The sequence below is a fragment of the Rhipicephalus microplus genome, chromosome 2, assembly GCF_043290135.1.
Source record: "Rhipicephalus microplus isolate Deutch F79 chromosome 2, USDA_Rmic, whole genome shotgun sequence".
Classification (NCBI taxonomy): domain Eukaryota; kingdom Metazoa; phylum Arthropoda; class Arachnida; order Ixodida; family Ixodidae; genus Rhipicephalus; species Rhipicephalus microplus.
In genome coordinates, this window is record NC_134701.1 from 15,921,502 (window position 1) to 15,942,458 (window position 20,957).

The 20,957-nt window shown below is 40.0% G+C and overlaps 2 long non-coding RNA genes across 2 annotated transcripts; one reads left to right on the plus strand and one right to left on the minus strand.

Annotated features, from left to right (window-relative positions):
- The first annotated feature begins 1,840 nt into the window (after nt 1-1,840).
- Nucleotides 1,841-9,119, plus strand: LOC142796166 (uncharacterized). The gene is made up of 2 exons (XR_012893590.1): nt 1,841-2,366; nt 6,544-9,119. It is a non-coding gene; the product is annotated as an uncharacterized LOC142796166 (long non-coding RNA).
- LOC142796167 (uncharacterized) lies at nt 8,698-16,312 on the minus strand. The gene is made up of 2 exons (XR_012893591.1): nt 11,782-16,312; nt 8,698-11,059 (listed from the first exon to the last, which is right to left on the minus strand). It is a non-coding gene; the product is annotated as an uncharacterized LOC142796167 (long non-coding RNA).
- Between the last annotated feature and the right edge of the window lie 4,645 nt (nt 16,313-20,957).

Sequence of the window (20,957 nt, forward strand, 5' to 3'; positions counted from 1 at the left end):
GTTATGCTGCACGTTGGCAACACGGTTTCGCAAGCGCTATTTTTCGGGCAGACTTTCTCGCAACCGGCAGGCATTACAGTCACACTGTGACTTTTGATAGCAATGAAGTATTCTAATCGTAAAGGCTTTATTGTGCACTCAGCGAGGGCAATGTAATCGTTGTTGAGAAATGTTCATTTGGTCTCAATCGGAAATGCACCTGGTACCAGACTATACACATATATCTTATGCGCTGCATATATGAGTTACGAAACATAAATACACTGTTGGCCTCAAGGCTCTGGGTACCCCTGAAATGCTGCGGCTTGACGACCCATCCTATTGCCAAACCTCCTGTCCACCGCACCACTGCAATGAATGCCTTCTTGTGCAAAGGCGCGAGCGCCGGGCTCGTACACGATTGGTTCACCTCCGTTACGCTGTCCCCGAACAGCAGCAGCGATCGTCATTGACGTGTCAGGGGTCTTCCGTAGCTCGTAATTTTTAAGCATGTTGATGTGGAAGACGGTAGTTCTGTGACCAAGGTCCACAGCATAGTCCCGAGGGCTTTTCTTGTCTATCACATCAAAGGGGCCCTTCGATGTTCGTATCGGTTTGTTGTGATCAGTGGGTAGCAGCCCGAGAACTTTGTCACCCACGCTTAAGTCCAGCTTCTTCGACTTGAGATTATAATAAGTCTTCTGGTGAACATTAGCCCCTGATCACACAGTTGGCATTCACTACCCTCTTTTCAATCCCACGAGATTGCCCCCAGACCTCTGGGACTGTGCATATGGTCACATGCACACTCCCAGAGGCTTCTCGGAGCTTACTCATCCCATCCTCTAACTGTCTCTGAAGGTTCTGGTGTTTGCCATTCAACACATCATTGGGCCCAGCATAAATAATGACGAGATTTTCGCCCTCCATGCTGTCCTCTACAACCTCCTAAGCTTTGGCAAGTACATCCACCATGCTCTTCCCTTACTGGTCCTCCACCCTCACTCTCCCATCTTCCTTCACTGTCGTGAAGACGCCATCCCTAACCCTGACCATGTTAGAGTTCCCTACCACTAGGACCATTCTACGCTCCAATCGCTGCTTCCTGTTTTTGATGGTGCCCCTGTTTGCTTCACCTGTTTCTTTCTCTGCCGTCTGTCCTGTGTTCCTGCCCTGCTCGATGACTGCAGCGCCACCGAGCAGTATGTTCTCGGAGCCTCCGTCTTGTGGCCAGGCACTGCGACCTCCCCTTTCGTCTGTTTCTTCCCGCCTGTCGCCTTCTCCGCTACCCATGCCTTCCGTGTCACACCCCTCGGGGCCGGGCCAAAGCGCCATTAGCTCCTTTACCCGCTGTTCGAGCTCGGTCCGTCGGTCCGCCCTTCCCGTTCTTTTCGAAGGTTGCCCGCCCTTCATTTGCTCTAATAGGCTGGCGGTAGTCTCCTCCCGCTCACGCGACGCTCCGAGCTGTTTTTGGAGTTATATCCTCTGCTCCCATTTCACCATAAGCTCCCCCTGAAGCCCCTCGATGCTAGCCTCCATGCGCTGCACGGCCGCCTTCAGTGCCTCGCACAGCCTGCACACGAAGCTCGCCTTCTGCGCATCGGCCAAACTTGAGAATGCTGCCTCGTCCAAGTAGCACCACTGCATGATGACCGCTACCGTCAGCGCGCCTATTGGCGAGTGGACGCATCTTGAAGACAGAAACAGCCGCGAGTTTACAAAGGCGAGCGGATAAAGCCACCCACAATGCACCGCGGCCCAGCGCTCTTGGAGGCTATGCATTTCCGCCAGCCTAACTGTATCATTGCGCTGTCGCTCCCCGCACTTTCGTATAGTGTTGCCGGAGGCTGCTGCTGCAGCCTAGCGGGGGGTCGCACTCGCGGAAGGAAGCCCTGCCAAGGCATATGGCCCTGCAATCGGATGCTCGCGAAGTAATCGTGTGCGGCTCGTCTGACCGAACGTGCTGCGCTAAGTTAGATACTCGTGAATAAGGCCGCGTTTGCTGCCACCGGGTGGCACGAACCTTTTCGAGGCAAAACGGTTCGGTTCACCCAATAGCCGCTTAAAACCGGCTTGACTTGGCTGAAAACGTATGAATAGACGGCGACAGAATCGCCGTGTTGGACATTTTTTGGGGGACGTTTAGGTGGTGGGAACGAAAGGTCTAAGGTTCCTCACTAGCTTGTGAGGATCTTTACCGTGCGGTGGTTATTTATCCGTGGTCTTTGCTTGGCCGGGAGCCTCATGCATTCGTGAGAACCGCCTCTGCGCATGAATACGTGGTGTCGTTCTGTAATACTGTCTATAAGCAATGTGGTAACGACTTGCCCGATCATGAACACCGTGTGTTATGCTATTTGTGGATGTATGCCGTACGTGTATGTCTGGTAAGTGCGTGTGTAGCGTAAGGATCGATGTGTCGCTTCGGTGAAGTGTTTGCTTGCGCCAAAACTTTCATTGAAGCTTCTTCTTGCGTAACTGCGTGAGACAGATACGAAATGCACAAGTTGGAAGCGATGGACTATTACCAGGCGTTCACACGACGTTATTTTCCAAGTGGCTTAAATATGTTGTCGCCGAATACGATAATCGGTTTTCTAAGCTATGTCTTTTCTTGTGGGTGTATACAAAGAAAAAAAAAGAAATAAAGTTGAAGATATGCTGGGAGCACTATAAATATTCGCTCAAAATTGCCACCTTAAGCGTCTTCTTAAAATTAAACAGTGCCGCAAGGCAGTCGTGCCTTGCGGTGAAGTGCATGCTGTGTATTGCGGTAAAGCATACATATTGCGCGCGCTCGTGTTTAAATTGGAAATGTAGCACTGACATTGGGCCTCGTGTGTGCACCTAAATTGTACACGCGCTATCCTCTGCCTCATCAGTGACGATGCGGCAGTCAGTATCGTCATCATCTTCAGCTTGTGTAACAAGCCCAGAACAATTTACCTAGTAAAATACATTTTGTGGCAGGCAATTCGCAAGGCATTCAAATTTTAGTTCATTGCAGGATTAATTCAAGATTGTTAAATGGCACCTTCAAATAAACGAAACATGCATATGAGAGGCTTCAGTCGTACTTCAAAATTTGTGCCATGCCTCAAATTGAAAATGATTATAAAGGAAATATATGCTAAGTCTGGGTGTAGATTACCATTCACAATTCAATTGCCATTCATATTTTAGAAACTTAGAAAATTTGTAGCTCATGTCTTCTTATTGAGTAAGCACGAAAATAACTGTTGAAGGCCGTACGACGTAGGTGTTGAAGAATGGTCTACAATTACTCACACAGTTTGCAAGAAATAAATCTTTGAAACCTATGTCGTGCCAGAACTAAGTGAAGGGTGGTTAGAGGAAACTGGTTATGACCCGACATAATAACGCATGTTCGAACGTCTTATATGGGCTGCTTGTTGTCAAAACGGGGTGGTAATTAGGTAAGTGCCTGCAGGGATCTGCGCCAAGAGATGAAACCTGCTACATCTTTTTCATAAATTTCATTATTTGTGTCAAGCATGCGTGCACTCTTCGTTGTTGTGTTCTCTCAAAATCCATACCTTACCCCTGCGATTTGAAGATGTTATCACAGTGGACATGAACGTGCAATGTAGTTGAAAACGTTGCTGGGCACCAACTTTCTTAACAATTTGAACCCGCTTATACTACAAAAGTTACCGCGTGACTTCAGCCAAATAGTTTCTAACTGTTGTGGTTACTGTCAGATAAAAGTAATAATGAGCTAGTTGGGCTTGGACAATAGTCTTGCTTTACTGTATTAAAATACACTAATTTACACTAATTTAGTACCTGCATATAGAACTGACCACTTATTTTTTTTTTATTTGTGGTCCTATTTGTTACAGTTTACTTTCAAAATATTTCATACAAGGTGGTTAAGTTTTAAGTCCATACAGTGGGCAAATTTTATCAGCAGTACCGCATGCTGTACAATCACTTTTACTTCTCCTAGAAAGCATGGTGTTCCACTATTCCGGTATGTCTCGGCTGGGCTTCTCGACCTCGACGACTGTACATGTCAAACAGTTTGCCAAGTGTAACTACTTACTCCCCCCATAACTCTAAATTTTGTCGAGCCATAATAAATAGTTGGCAGTAAGAACCAGTTACAAAACCCTTTTTTTATGAAGTGCTCTTTAATCAGGGACCTAACAATTCTGTACATAAACGATGACAGCAACCACTTCTCCACAGATTGAACGATTAGGTTGTACTCATAAAAGCATTAATATAATCAGACTCTTTTTTTTTTGGAAAGTAAATACAATGCATAAATAGTCTTACCAGTCTGTGATTCAATATTGTAGCTAAACTATCGTTGAAAGCCAGAGTCATTTACAAATGCCATGTGAATTCCCGGAAAGCGCTAGGTAGCTTTATATAAATTGGGGATGTCTGCAAAAAAGCAAAAAGCCTACGTTTATGTTGAGCAGAAGTCCAAGTGAACATGCATGCATATGTTCATGAACTAGTTCCCTCTAACATGTGGTGCAACAGCTCTAGCTTAAAAGCTTCAGGCAGCTTTTATGCTGCTCCAAAAAGATTTTAGTTGCACCACAAGCTCCGGATATGCCTTTCATGAGTCACGTCACTGTGCCTGTTCAGTGTTTAAAAAACAGGTTTGAAGGGGATGGTAAAAATCTTTTTTGAAGGGGTGAGTAGCAGAGAGCATTAATTTAATAAAGTCTTCAATTTTATTATGTTAGCTCTGAGGCTTGCAGGTATGTTAAATGAGCATGGTCATATGAGTAACACCTCATAGGTCAATAATTTTTAGGTTGACAGCAAGGTATGAAGAGACAGGATTATGAAAATTGCAGAAGTAGAAGTAATGAAGTTGTCGAGAAGACTTTGTTAACAGTACATTTACAGGCTTCACGCACAATTTGCTTTCCAGCAGGGTGAATTTACTTTTGCTGATGCTTCCGATGGCGTCATTGCACTTCATAAGCGCTGGTTTTATGCACTGCACGTGACGATCTTGTTTTTTCAAGGTTCATGTACTGATTAAAAAGTATAGGATCAAGAAACTTACATGCTGTCTTAAGGCATAATCATGCTCACCATAGAGGTAATTGGTGACATTTTAGTGAGTTGTATGTGGGAGGTCTGTGTACATAACATCATAGTAATCTTGCAATGCTGTAGCTTTATTTGTGTAACGAGTGAAGCTTCTTTTCCTGTTAAAAATTTCTGCCAAGCAAACAAGTTCCAACAGTAGGATTTGCCCTTGGGTAAAGCAGGTGGTAAGAGTGAGCTTATTCAGAAGCCCTTCAAGAGTACCCACTGAAGGAATTAGTACCTATAGGGCAAAAATTCCAGTGCACCAAGAAGGGCAAGGGAGGACGGTGCAGGTTAACATTTCAGGAGGGCATCTTCTGGACATCATCCTTCTCTAGCCACAAGCTTGTATGGCCAATGTTTAGCAGACTCCTACTAACATAAACTAGGAATAAATGTTGCTTCTCTATTGCAAGATGACACACCATATACCTTTTGAGAGTCTCCTCACCACAAGCTCTTACATTAGCCTAAAAATATTTTTTTTCTACGGTGCCCTTTTTTTGTCCTAAACAGTTGTCTGAAGCAACAATATGCACATTGTGACAGTCTAGCTGGTGACCACAGAGATGGCTCCCGCCATCACGATGTATACTCCACTCAAAATGTAAGACACTGCAAAATCATAGTCCGGTGTGCGTGTATACGACCTTGGACATGCAAGCAGTGACCACTTCTCTTGTGTTCTCTGCACTGGCAAATGCTTGTTGCACACCTGTTCAAGATTGTGACAGTGAAATTAGTTCTGGCAATGCTGTCTCAGAGGTAAGACTGTGTACGCCCTTACGAACACCATGGTGGAGCGAGCAGAGATTCATATCAAATGTAGTAATAAACTGGCAAAACCATGGTGATACAAGCACACTTGCATTATTTCATTACATTTTTATTGAGGCAGACATCACACAGCTAAGCCTAGTTGTGATCTCTTTTCATTATTGTCTACATAGTTTTTCCGTTGGTCACAGCACAGGAAGAAAAATTTCTCTGTGGGAGCACCATATTTTAAGCTTGCATGACTCCAATGAAGCACTGTGCGAACAGATATAGTGAAAATGTCAATACTTTGGGTCCTATAAATGGTGAACTGGTTTTCACTTTCAGCCGGTGATCCTGCAGGAGCTTTAGCATATACTCTAAGGTCATTTTTCATCAACAATGCCACATACAACAGTTTAACAATGGTTGTTAATGGGCAAGATGATGCATAGCTTCAGGGAGCTAATTAAGCTAAGGGGGAAAATTATAGACGCCTAAGCACCACTGGAAAAATGAAAAAGCACAGAAAAAAAGCATCGGTCGCAGCTGAACTACAGAAAATATTTACACTGCACCACACATTCGCATCGTCTAGAATTTTCCCTAATAATGTTATACCAACGTGCCTAGCAGCAAGTACTTCCAAGGTAATAAAGTGCACAATGACACTTGCATAAGACAGGGAACAGGACGCGAGTTAACTGCCATCTATGTTTGTTTGTGCAGGGTGTCTACCAACCTGGGAAAGTCGGGGAATTGGGGCCTTGCTGGAAAACTGTAGAAACTTTGGTAAAACCTGGCTAATTCATGGAAACTGGCGGCAGTCTGTGCCACCATCACAAAAATAAGCATTACCCTTGATCAATACTCAAAAAGTCACTCCTTCGACTGCAACTACAGTGAACAGCTAGAAGAGGCCTAAAAAAAGGCAATGCATAACTGTTTCTTCTTAGTGTACAAACAAAAGGATACACCGGCCAAAATAACACAAAGTTTACTGATGTTTGGGCACCTGATATTGTTCTGAATGACAGCCATAAGAAAGGTACATCGTATTTAAGTATGACTAGGTGCGTGATGTAAGCACCAAAAGTATATGGTCAGCGTTCCATAAATCTTATTGAGTATATGTGCAGCTGTGTGAATGTGCAGGGATTCCAGGTGCTGGCATGATGCAAGCTTGTTTTCTTCGACCAGAACACGGTTGCTTGACCAGTCAGTTTGAAAGCCTGTATATTCCGCATGTTCAACGAGGGCATCCAAGGCCACCCATGATTTGGTGACTTCATTTTGAACTGTTGTGTTGTTTAACTCTTTCATTGAAATCACAGGTCTCATAGACTAACATGTTGTCACACTCGTGGCAGACTACAGTGTAAAGAAGACTACAGAAAGTTCGCTCGGCAGCTTATTCTTCCCATTGACTAAAGCATTTCTTAGCTTCCATGTTGGTACATGCACTATTTTGATGTATGTTCCTTCTACATATCACATATCATATCTGACTTTCCAAGCACAGCATTTCTCACATCGGTAAATTTGTGCATATTTGTCGTGGCCACAAATTCGGCTTGGCTTGAAGGCCTTTTAGTTTGGTGCTTATGTTAGAACTGCCATCACAAGAGGTTAGCTGGGCTATGTTTTGCCTTGTATAATATTATTGCTATTATTATTATTATTGGCGATGCAGCTGCAAACGTCCTCCACTATGCACTTATTGCAGATATTTCAAGAGTAGCACACTCTCTTTTCATTTCATTTCCTTGAGATGGTGTTATTAAATCCATGAGTATTTTTTATCATTATGTTCATAGAAGAGTACGTAAATGAAGGTAGCATGAAGGTAACCAAAACACGCAACTTAGCTTCACAAAAAAAGCCTACTGGCTTTTTCAGCTTGCCTTTGTTGTACATAGCCTGGTCACTCCTCACAACGGTGTTCATGCTGTCTGAGACGCATCTGGAAGCTAAGTTGCATGTTTTGGTTGCTGACAAGGAAGGCTTCTTTTCAACTCTAGATGGCTCTATGTATAATGATAAGGTAGCCACTGGTTTGGAAAAAAGCTGAATAAATCATTTTCTGAGCAACTCCAGCCAATCAATTTATGTGGATGGACATGCATCTTCACTTTCACATGCAAAGTCTGGTGTTCCCCAGGGATCAATCATGGGACCAGTTTTGTTTCTCATTTACATCAACGACATTGGACATGGTTTGTCATCTACTATCAAATTATTTACATACAACTACATCATTTATAGAAAAATTGACAGTACCCAAGCTAACGAGTCATTATAGTTGGACCCTAATAAACTCACATTTTGTGTCACCATGGCAAATTAACACTTCCAAAACGAAAGCCATGACGTTTACAAGAGCACATAAAACAGAAATGAGTCAATATGAAATTCAAGCTCTCCCCATTGAAAAAGTATCCCTATTTAAATATCTTGGAATTCATTTATCTTCTGACCTGCCTTAAAATAAGCGCATCGATATCATAACTAGTGAGGTGTCAAAAGCACTTGGATTTATTAAAAGAAACATTTACTTGGTGAACTATACCTCTAAAATGCTAGCGTACACTACACTTGTCTGTTGAAAGATAGAATATGCATCCATCATCTGGAACCCACATCAATCATATCTCATCGATTAACTAGAATCAAACAAAATGAAGCAGCAGGATTTATCACCAAGTAGTATTCTTGCAACTGCAGCACTACAGATATTACACACTCACTTTCATTACCCCTTCTTGAAACACGCAGACTGTCGTTGCTGTTGTTGCATTTTCATAGATTTCATCGTAGTAAATCTGCCTTCGTAAAGCTTGCACAAACACACCTCATAATATTTTGAAACATATTGACAACCAATTCAAAATACAGCCTTTATTGGTACACACAATTATGTATCAACACTCACATTACTTCGAAGCACACATCACTGGAACACACTGCCGAGCGACATTGCTTGATTGATTGATCATGCCGCCTTTGTAAACCAATTCAATATTTTCTTGGACATATGACTTACCTATCTGTGTGAGTTTGTAAGTGCATGTATGTGCTTATTTTTACTCTTCTTTCATTGTAAATATATTTTCTCCTTAAAGATGATAGTCTTGCTTGGGATATTCCAACGCAAAAATTTTGGTCTGTCTGTCAGCAAAAAGGCTCAAGTACGACCACATCCACAGCATCCACCAGTATTGCTCAAGTTTCTGCGTTCATACTTGTACTATTGTCAATAAAAAGCAAATATTGAGCATATTTGAGGCACAATATCAACACGTCAATATTGTGCACTGTGTTTATTTATACTAGAAAAGGTATAAATAAGTAATTCTAAGCACTGCAGCTGACAATGCGACGCTTTGCATGGAAAGGCGAGTCTCCTACGCTTTTCTAAGACAATACTGTGCTGCTACCTGTCTTGAAATCTACAAAGTATGGCCTCCAAGATTGCACGCATGCTGCGTGCTCGCTATAACAAAGGCCATCCTTTCGTTTTCTGAAATTACCGCCAGATGGCACTCATGTCTCACACAACACCTCCAGGATCCCATTCACCAGTTTTCTCGTGCAAAACATCAAATAAATATTTCTGTCTATTCACTCTTTTCAGGCGAAATACAATAGTCTTTCGACGACATTTTTGGTCAAATATGGAGATAGGGGACAATTTTTTTTCATGGCAATTTTCTGTATATATATATTTTTTGCACTATAGCTGTGTCTCTCTTATTGAGTTTTCATTCATGCCACAATTTTTTTTTCCTTTTTGTATCTTTGTCTATGGAACTGTATTTTACATTGTTTACCACTTTAATTTTATAATGGCAATGTTCTGATTTGCAAATTTATTGTATAACTAAAACCCCCTGCGTAATGCCTGAATGGGCCTTTAGGGTATATATTAATAAAAAAAAGTGTTGATGCACAAAGCGGGTGACTGAACGAATAAGTTTATGCCCTGTTACTAACGCTCAATCAGGAACATGTAGCGGCAAGTGTGAAAAAAGCAAAAAGGTGAAAACTATCAGTTTTTATTCCAGTGAAGATTCATGTTGCCACTAAGAGCTGTTGTTTCAGAAAAAGACACTTGGTAAATAAATGTTTCAGAGTATATTCAAAGAAATTCGGAGCGTTTGAAGACTTGTGATCCGCTAAGAATTTCTAACTCAGAATCTATCATCTTATCACTAAGTGAACAACCTTCTTTGTGCCGTAATGCATTCGGTATAGACGTAAAAGATTTATATTATTGTTTGCCCCAATGTGAAGATTTGAAGTGTATAAAGCAGTGCATCAGAGAAGATAATGATGAGTTGTTGTTTCAGTGCTAGTGTGGCATCTCTATTGCGTCGTTTTTAGAGCTCATGCAGGCCACCTAAATTCTACCGTTGTGTCTTGGAAGAGAAATAATTTTGTCCAAAAATCTGGTATCTGCATTGAATCATGAGTATACCTGTAATTAGTTATATTTTTCTTGGGCATGTAGACGGGCAGCTGCAAAAGCATTTGAATTAGTTATCATCACACACTGTTTGATATGTCCATGACTTCTTAGTTCTACTGGACATTAACAATTGCTCTTTACTGGTTGCTAATATAAAGAAAGATGTTGAGGAAAACGAAATGTCAGCATTTCACTTTGGAGTTTCAAAAAATTGATGAGCTACAGTTTCTTGATTTAAGACAGGCTTTCATCAAAGATCACATATATAGCAATACCAACCTAGATTCATAAAGCCAATTCTAAATTTTAATTCTGGCCACTCAAAACCATACAGGGAGCCATTGCATCAACTGTGCTGGGTGCCGCTCTTCAGAAGTTACGCGAGCACCTTTTGGCGCATGCATTTGATGCACAAGTTGCTCGCCTTGCAAATTCTGGCTTTCTGGGTGACGTGATTTGCTCCTTGTCGGAAAAACTTATTTCAAAGATCGAGAAGTTTTATCATTGTGATTCTAGTGCACTAGAAATTAGCAAGAAAAAGAGGCAGGCAGTTATCCTATACATACACAGGATAGCACATGGTTTGAAAAATGTTGGTGCTCGTTATTGCATAAACATGTCATTCTCAGCACGTAATAAAGTGCATAATGTGTGTACTTTGGTGGATAGAGCATTGTGTCAGCAGCCAGGGAAAGGGAACAAATGTGTCTCCAGTCATGTCCACAGATATGCTCCTTGCACTACTGGCGTGGTTCATGGGATTCCACTGTCTTGCAGCTGCGAATATTTAGGTGAAATGGGGCATTACATAAGCGTGTGCTTAAGAGAGCATGGGCTAATGCTATCAGATGCTAAAATCACATCTAATTTGGCAGCTCGTTGTAGGCCATGTGGATGTGTGCTCAGGGCTGGGCAGAGATGCCCGAAAAAGTATTCTGGAATGCAGATATCGAAATGCATGGTTTGGAAGCATAAAATACAGATACTGAGATAAATTTGTAATTCATGTGACAGGATATTTCAGAGATACGTTTGCAAAAAGACAAAAAAGTATTCCAGAATACATATACTAAAATACTTTTGTCTATGTCGGGGATAGTTATACTCCATACAAACATTTGTTATGTGCAGCACATTGAAACTTGCAAATGAAATTGATTTATTATATTTTCGCCATTCTCCGAGTGTCATTAAGGCATTACAAAGGATGCTTACACTGCACATAATTGTTAATAACCACATATTTACAGATATCAGTTGCAATAAAAAACTATGCCATATGAGAGCATCAGTCACACGCATTGTACACTGAAATCCGTAACTCAACAGCAACACTATTAGTTATGCTAAAAGGAGCATAGTTCAAGCGAAGTGCTGGAACCACCATAAACAAACGAACTTCCAGTTGAAGTTTTAGTGTTTTCTAGAAACATCTTAGAAAAAGCAGAAAGAATTAAGAATGGACAAAACAAGGAATGCGAAAGGAAACTCAAAAAGACCTCTTTCGAATCGCTGTTTGGCCATGGTGGCGTTTTTTAAAAATGCTCTGCAGAAAGAAGTATCGTAGATGGCACATGGCACCAAATTCTCTTTGGGTGGTTTGTGGCTTCCGCAATAAGCTCCAGTTTTTCAAATGGGTGCTGCAAAAGAAAAGTGGAAAAAAAACGAGAAAAACAAACACTACTCATTCAATTGGCATGAGGAAATACATTTAAAAAATGGCGCCCATTGTGCAGTATACAGTACTCCTCACAATGAAAATATCTGTGCTAGAATTCAATATAGCAGTATAACATTGTTGTCACGCTGAAGCAGGCCATCATTCAAACACATCATGGGATGCGAGTAGCAAAGCAACTAGCTCGCTTTCAAGAAGGTAGGAGTAAGTTTCGCCCTCAGCAGAAATGTAGAAATGGTGGGTGCATATCTTGCCGTGGACTGCCAAGGTCACAGCAGAAATTTTTTTCCCCATTGTCAACACGTCTCAGCTCATTTACAAAAAAAAAAAAAGTAACAAGATACCCGTATCCTGGATAGTATCGCGATACATGCGATACACCGTGAAAGTATTTCACTACTGAGATACAAATACATTTTTTAAAAGTGCCTCGATACAGCAATACAGACACTCAAAAGTATCTCTTAAATACTATTGCGATACTACCCAGCCCTGTGTGTGCCCCACTTGTAGAAAACAAATATCAAATATTGACATGTTGATTAGCGCATGTGTGAAGTAGCCGAAGCATTTTCATTAGATCTAACAACAAGTACATAAGTATTTCATGTAACACTCGTCTAGATGAAGAACATAAGGTCTTAGAGAAGACATGAATCATTCTGTGTTGTAACAAATGTGTACATGTGCGTAGTTTTGATGAGTCAATATTTTCTATATATGTTCTTTCCTTTTCCAAATAAATTTCAGTTGTGAAATCAGCGCTGTGACCCTCTCTGACTGCTTCTAACCTGTTCCTTTGTAAAATATTCTACGGTGAACACTCACCAATTTGCCTAACTCACGATTCTGCATCTTTTATTTACCTATGGAATCGGGGAAGCAGTTGCGGTCTGACAGATTCCTTTTTTCCACCCCATATTCAAACATCAGCGCTTCAAACGCTACCGCAGCTTTTATTGCAGGTGTCTGAGTACTTTGATTGTGCTCCACGTGTCAGAACCCAGAGAAATAAAACACCAACAAGCATGTGTGCATTGTGTAAAAAAAAAAGAGAGTGAAAGAAAGGATAAAGTAAATTTTGCTGTACAGTTTCGTTGTCGCAACATTGTTGTTAGTCGTTGTCAAGACAAGGTCGCATAAAATACGTAAGTACTCCTTTTTGCTGAAAAGTATATTTTAGACGTGTACAAATGAGACGGGGATGCAGATCATTAGTAAATACAGCAGTCTAAATCAAAGTAATCTAATCCAATCCTAAATGGCCTGCAGGCTATAGCCATTATAATGAACTAGAATGTGCTCCAGTAAGCCAACTGGCCGGGCTGTTGCATCTTTGTTTTATACGAATGCCACGAGATAGCGCCACCTTTACGTTTCCTAGCAGCATTGGCTGCACTGTTGGACTATTGCAGGCTCCTTCAAACTTGCAGCTACAGTTGATTTTATTTGTGTGGTTGTGTTCTGGTTGTTCCAAAAACCAAACAGCCAACTTCCTCAGTGCCTGGGTCGCAAGTTTTGTTTTGACCAGATACACACATTTTTTCATATTTACCACATACACTCACAACATTATGAGTGTGTGTGTAAAATGTGTTCATTTGTTTTATATGAGTGCCTCTTATTTTATTTTTTTTTACTGCTAAAGTGTTCTTTCCACTACACAATTTCCAAGAAGACATTATGGTCATGGAATTTGCTTTTAATCTATGGGAAAACCTGGAAAAATCACTACATTTGAAAAAATTTTAATTGATAAACACCCTGTTGTGGCTTTGCTAGCAAGTATGTTAGGAAACAGACACATGTGCAGTATGGAAGTGTGCAATGTCACAGTCATGTATTGTCAAGAAACGTCACATGCCTACACTTGAAATACTTTTCTGACCTTCCAAGTTTCAACAGATGTGTCAATGACACATCACTTCTTTCCTAGGATGAAATGCTTTCAAGAGTCCTATCAGGACCCCTGCCTATGATCTTTTTCAGGTATTTAATATGAACTGACATGCCCTAATGCTTGCATACTTACACAACAATCTGTCAAATTTTCCATACACTCTTAACAGCCTGTAAATTCACTCCTAACAACACCCCCTCCACTCTTCCAGTATAGGCCAAAAGGGTGATTATTTACAATACCATGCTTGTGGAACATTACTATCTATGAATCTTACAATTGTTTGGTGAAAAAAATTAGGGGACCCTCAAGGTTTGAGTAGAACACAACAGTGATATCCTATCCCTAGTGCATACTCCAACCACCTAGTGCATACTTTTTGCAGGGTAACATTACTTGAAAAGTTCATACTGCAGATTATTACTACGTAATCAATGTTTAAAGTGGCTTGTGCTAGTAAGGGTTTCGCATATAGTTGCAGTCTGCGTAATGGATTTCTAAATGGTGGCTAAGCGAGCTTGTTGATACGTACACATAGTTACTTCGAAGAGCGCAGAGATGGGACACAGGATAGACCACGCAATACAGGTACTGTGTAGTATGCTTTAAACCATGAGCAACTATGTGCATGAAATGTTTTTAAACTTGATATGCACCCAGTACATGGTCCTAAGAGAATACTCCAGTAGCATTTGTGCCTTTTGTTTTTCGTGGCTGGTTTAAGTCATTATGATAATCACACGTTCTGATGGCCAGTGGCAATGCACATTTGTACCATGAAATACTGCGATATTACATATTGTATTGTGAAGCGTGTATACTAGACGCGTGTATTTGTAAAGCATGAAAATTATTTTTGAGCAGGCACGTGGCTTTGTGGTAGAATGCCTGCTTGCCACACAAGCAGCTTGGCTTCTATTCTCACTCAGACCTAGAAGGTTTTATTTGTTATTCTTTTTATTTCCATGTTTTTATATAATAGACCAGATGTAAAGTGAACATGGAGAATTTCATGCACCAAAAAAATGCCAACGCTGCAGCTGTACAGGTGGAATCACACTTGTCCAGAGCAGCGGAGCGCATGGCTCTTGTTAGTGACGGCTTCTACTTCACCTTAGCTACATGCTTTTGTTCACGCTTAAGTTATCGCACAAAGGCCTAGCACGTCGTATGCCATGTTAGATATTCATACGGCGTCGGCATTAACATATTTCAGCAGAAAACAGCAACTGGAGCGGTTGGCTGGGTGTTTTAGACAAGTGTGATTCAATCTCTAGAAATATAAGTGATTTAACACTCCAAATTTAATTTTGTTGTGTTCAATTCAACAGTCATGATTTGCAAAACTGTATATGTTTTAAAAGTTTACTAATGTTTTAAAATGTTAAGTACACCAAAATAAAAGAAAACTTGTGCAACAGTATGATACACAGCATCCGCCCTGGCTCATTAAAAGAAAAAAGACTTGAGAAGTTGTGTAGTGCAGCTGGCTACTCAGCTCCAGGAATGTGCTTGTACCAATGAATACTTACCCTTTCTCAACGGTTCTGTGGATTTCGAGGGCTTGATTATTTCCTACGGCCAATCAATTTTTTTAATGTACATTTCTTTTATGTCACTGGAAAGCTCGTAATTCAGAATGTCTAATCACGCATTGGCAACACAAAAAAGGCAATGAAACAGTTTTCACCAACCGTTGTTGCTGATGGAGTCTTATATGCAACACATGTTGAAAACAGTGGCCTACAGCTGTTCACTGCATTGGTACCAAATTCTGCCATGACAGAGTGCATGAGCAAAGTGCTGGAGAGATGGTGTGTGCATGCACTGTGGTTCAATGCAGGTTTTTTGTTGCTGTGAAGGAAGCTCCACTGCTGCGCATCAATTTCTTAACCTTTTGATGGTTAATAGGATAAATGCATCCCACTTTTTCCTCAGTAAAACTTTCTCTGCCACTTTACGTTGCCATCAGCACAATGCCTTCCAGTTGTGGTGTACCAGAAACATTAAGGAAACTGAGAAACTATATATTGCACATTTACAATGCATGGTATCAGTGATACGTTGAGTTTAAAATCTTTTATTCTGTTAATATTTTTTTTTCAGGCGGTGTCATATTGCGTACCAGGTAGCTAAAGTTTCAAATTTATGGTATTCTTCTGTTCAGATTTTTTAAAGAATTTTAGCATGCAACTATAGATTTTCTTTCTAAATTGCAAAAATTATATCTGCCTAAAATCATTGTGGAAGTGCACTCGAATGAAAAATGATGAAGCAGTTCCTTGCATAGCCTAACAACATAGCATACATGCATAACTGTTTTTTTATCTTTGATGGATGCCACAAAACAGCACATTCTTTGATATTTTTTATCATTATGAGGAGAGGCAATGAGACCAAAAGCTGTGGCTAAGACACTGTTGCTAAAATTTCGTGCCAAAGGAAAAATATGGCAAAATAGCTACTTCATACAGACAGGAAGCCAAAGAGAACACGAATTTTCAAGATCATCAAATCATGCAAGATATATGAGAAAAGCAAATATGTCACACGTGAATAGAGTTCACGAATATGATGCAGCATTTGTTAATACACTTACGGCATTCAGTGCATTGACACCACGTCAAAGTGGCTTGCCATGATTCATTACCACAATTTTAATTATTTGCGAAAATGCAGGCTTAACTAAGATGTTCGCCCTTGTTCATTGCAGATACAAGACAAGACATGCATAGACACAGCTTCGTTAAATGTGAATGAAAAGCAATATTCTCCTTTTTCATTATTTTCATATGAATGCGTGCACTCATCTATGCCTGCTGTTTTCTCCTTGTTTTCGACGAGTTTCAATATTATCGCCACCTACCGACAAGACAGACACAAGCTGAAAGGGTACGTGTATGTGAAGGCCTTGGGACAGAGCCGCTAGACTCAATGCCACAGGCAGAGGCGCAGAATTGCGTAGAAAATCTGAAATTAAGGTTCACTGCAATTTTTCTCCCACAGTTTTAGAAGTGTTCCTCTGTACTGCTTTCATTGGGCCTTTTTGGGCAAGAAATTTGGCAGCAGAATTACAGCTTAGTGCCCTTATGAGACAATGTGACATGTGTTGCCCCACTTATTCAAAGATGCTTCATGGGTCGATGAGCCACATGCGTCCCACTTTTTTCTCATAAACTGATGGCCATATTTTAGTGAAGACTGTGTCACACTATTTTAGGCATGAAGTTCTGCAAATTTCTGTTATTATGTGAAAAATATCAATGAATTCACGAAGGGTAAGTTAAATTGCATAATAAGCAAAATTGAAAGTGAGAATGCAATATATATGCTATATAATTTTAAGCCAGATTAACGATTGTCTGAGCTGCAGCAGGCAACGTGCAGAAATTCTCCAGAACTCGATACTAAGCTTTTGCCGCGAAGCGGTGTAATGGCACAGCTGCTGTGATTTTCAAACACCATTTCAAAATACATATACAACTCAAATTACTCAAGGGAAAGGGAGCTTGACTTTATCATACTTCTGCATGTTTCCAAATAAAGATCTATTTACACTTCCTGGCCAGTTAATTGCTGTACCCCTAACCAGACATAAAAGTGAAAACCATGACATTTGGTAGTCTAACAATGGACCTAGGGATTTCAACATCACACCAATGTGATTTGGCATAAGCTGCAAAAGCTTATTCAATCAGTCATACATTGTTACCCTTTTATGCCAGTTTTAACGCGATAGTTTTAAAAATCTCGTGTGCATCGTTGATTGTGAGTGATGAACCTTGTGAGCAACCGGAAAAATCAAGAAAGATGCAAATAAAATAAGTAATAAAAAATTTCCCAGTTTGCGGGAGGATCAAGCCCAGGCCGTTTGCATGGCAAGCAGGCGTTCTACCGCACAGTCACACATCTACTTGGAAATTAAGGAAAATAACTTCATCTGCTTGAAAATGCAGTGAAAATAATGTTAGGCTTTGCAAACACATGTGTCCTGTATGCTGCCTTCACAATTCAATATGTAATATCACAGTAATATTTCTTGATACAAGTGTGCATTGTAATCAGGCATCAGAACATGTGATCATCTTAAGGACTTCATAGTTACAAGGTGGCCAGCCATAACAAAACGCACACATTTTGCTGCACACATTTCCTTCAGACCACATAGTGAGTGCATACCAAGTTCGAAAATATTTCATGCACCAAGTGCTTGAAGTACGCACTAGGGCCAGGGTATCATTATCGTGTTCAATTCTTGAAAGCGAACCTTAAGGGTCACCCAATTTCCTATGATGCTGTGATATCGGGTTGACGTCAACTGTTGCTAGGTGCCATGCACTGAAGTTGATTTATGCAGCAGCGTCCAGGACTACCATCCTCACTAGCACCAGCACTTCATACTAGCTTATTGATTCTGGTGTTCCTAATGCTCAAGTTCATGTTTGCATCATTGCACAAGTGCAAACAACTGGTTATATAAACACTTGGAATTCTTCAATGTATGTCTGTGTGTGGAACATTTGGACGTATATTTGGCATAATTTCATGACGTGCCGCTATAAAAAAATCACAACATGGTCACACTAAGCATGCCTTCGCATGCTTCGCATAATGTCGATTCCGGAGCTACGTGGAATATGCTGAATTTTTCAAAAATAACCTTGGGCAAGACGTACTTTCGGCACGAATCTTGACATAAGTATGTGTCAGTTTTTTACAAGAAAATGTAACTCTTAGAAATGCCGATTACCATATTTTTAATTGTATAGTCAGTGTACTTAACATTTTAAGCAGTACTCTCTTTTATATTCACACAAAACACAGCTGTAGTGTATGCCTCATAGTTGAGGAAAATGCTGGCAAAGCACAACTTGCACTTTTGCAGTTAAGACAACATAACTTAAAGGCCCACTGAACGTTTGTGTTATGCATGGTGTACTACTAAGTTATTACCGTTACTTCGTGCGATCAGGCTGACATTATGATCTGTGCATGATACAGCTCCTCAGCTGCACGACAGTGATTTTCATTGCAAAGCTGTTTTCTGGCACGACAGGCATGAGAATTTTAGGACAGGATGTGACAACGAGCATGTACGCTAAATATGAGTGTGCCGTCGATACAGTCGATCTGTGTATAGGAGCAAAAATTTAGCCAGGTAACGGTAAAAAAGTGACACAGGGAAAAAACGAGGAGCCCTCAAAAATGAGGGTGAGAGAAGTTCAGTGTGCGTGTGCCTCCTTCTTTCTCTTTTCTTCTCTCTTTCTCTTTGAGAGCTCGCCTTTTTTTTCTTGCTCTGTTCCCTGTTTTATCTTTCCTCTTTGTTTTCTTTTCTGCCTTAGGATGCATCACTTTCTACATTCTTTCCTTTCCAGGTGAAAATACTCCACGGTTTCTGTTCACTTTAACTGAAACCATGGCTATATACAGCTGGGACTAAGTACAAGCCAACACATTAGCAACATGTTCCAGTTGGTCACAGCATGAACCACTCGAGACTGAAAATGACACCAGCTAGCCTGGAAATAGAATCAGCTGGAATCATTTGTTATAATGAAACCAGTTGATGTGAATTATTATTATTATTATTATTATTATTATTATTATTATTATTATTATTATTATTATTATTATTATTATTATTATTATTATTATTATTATTATTATTATTGTTATTGTTATTGTTATTGTTATTATTATTATTATTATTATTATTATTATTATTATTATTATTATTATTATTATTATTATTATTATTATTATTATTAATATTATTACTACTATTATTATTATTATTATCTTCCTTATGGCCATTCTCTTCATCCCAGAATAGCTGTAGTGCAAGGGAAATAAGTGATAAGGCACATTGCCTTCATGATGTTTTTTTTTTTTTACATCTAATGCTGACAACATTTACAGTTCATTGTATGCCAGTACAAGTTTCATTTCAAAAAGGCACAGGGTATTTCAAGCATTGCAAACAACTAAAAAACAGTTTGTGTTAAGCACAGGACATATGCACAACCAAATATTGCTGTGTGCTGCATCGAAGTTTAAACGGGCTAGCACTCCCTTACCTCCTATTGCCTAGCACCTCTCTGCCAGAGGAGGACATGGCGCTGCAATTTATAGAAAGGCATAAAGCTACTCTAAAAAGGTCTAACTCCTTTGCCTCATACTGCCATCACCTGATCTTTTGGAGATAAGGTAAGGTTGCATAAAAAACAGGTAGCCGTGCATCAGTCATTCCCTAATACATACCTCGTTCAAAAATCCAAAACATCCCCGGGATGTCCTGAAATGTCGAAAATATTCTTGTCTTGTAGGGTGTGCCACAAGACTGGCTGATATATCTGAGTCCATCAAATGCAGTTAAGATATGTAGGTCTTTGTAATGACATTATAAATACTGCCTAGAACAGTGTAACAGTGAAATACAGATTTAATGAGTAAACTGCAAATCAAGTGCAATGTTATCAATGCAATAATAATAATAATAATAATAATGAATATATTACTAACATGATTATAATAGTATTGTGGGGTTTACACATACAAAGTAACTAATTGCAAGGATTAAAAGGGGGTGCACAGGAAGGCAGTGAGGTATATTTATAACAAATTCAATCTAACGAATTCTCCTACTGAGTTGCAAACGAAAGCTGGTCTATTAACACTACAAGATAGGGCAAAAATAGCAAAACTAAAGACTTTATTTCAGTTAATTCATAGTGACATAAACATCGACACGTCAGAAGTAATTTTTTTCTGTCATTTTAAGTTAACACTTTACAGGCACTCACAAACACATAATAAATACACTTTTAAATCAAGTTGCTATAAATATTCATACTTCCCCCAAACCATGAAAGAACGCAAACCAAATAAGTCCTTTTGGTACTGATGCCTCATCTTTCACTGTGTCCTTAGATATGGTACAAGCATCACGCATAACCGAGAGAAGAGAAAACAAAGAAAGGAAGGCAGTATTTGCCGAACAGTATAATAGACAGCGCTTTCTTAAGAATTAAATAGAAACTGCAGTTGGGTAAAGATAACTAGATGGCGCTGTACCCCTACTCTCAGATTGGCTGCAT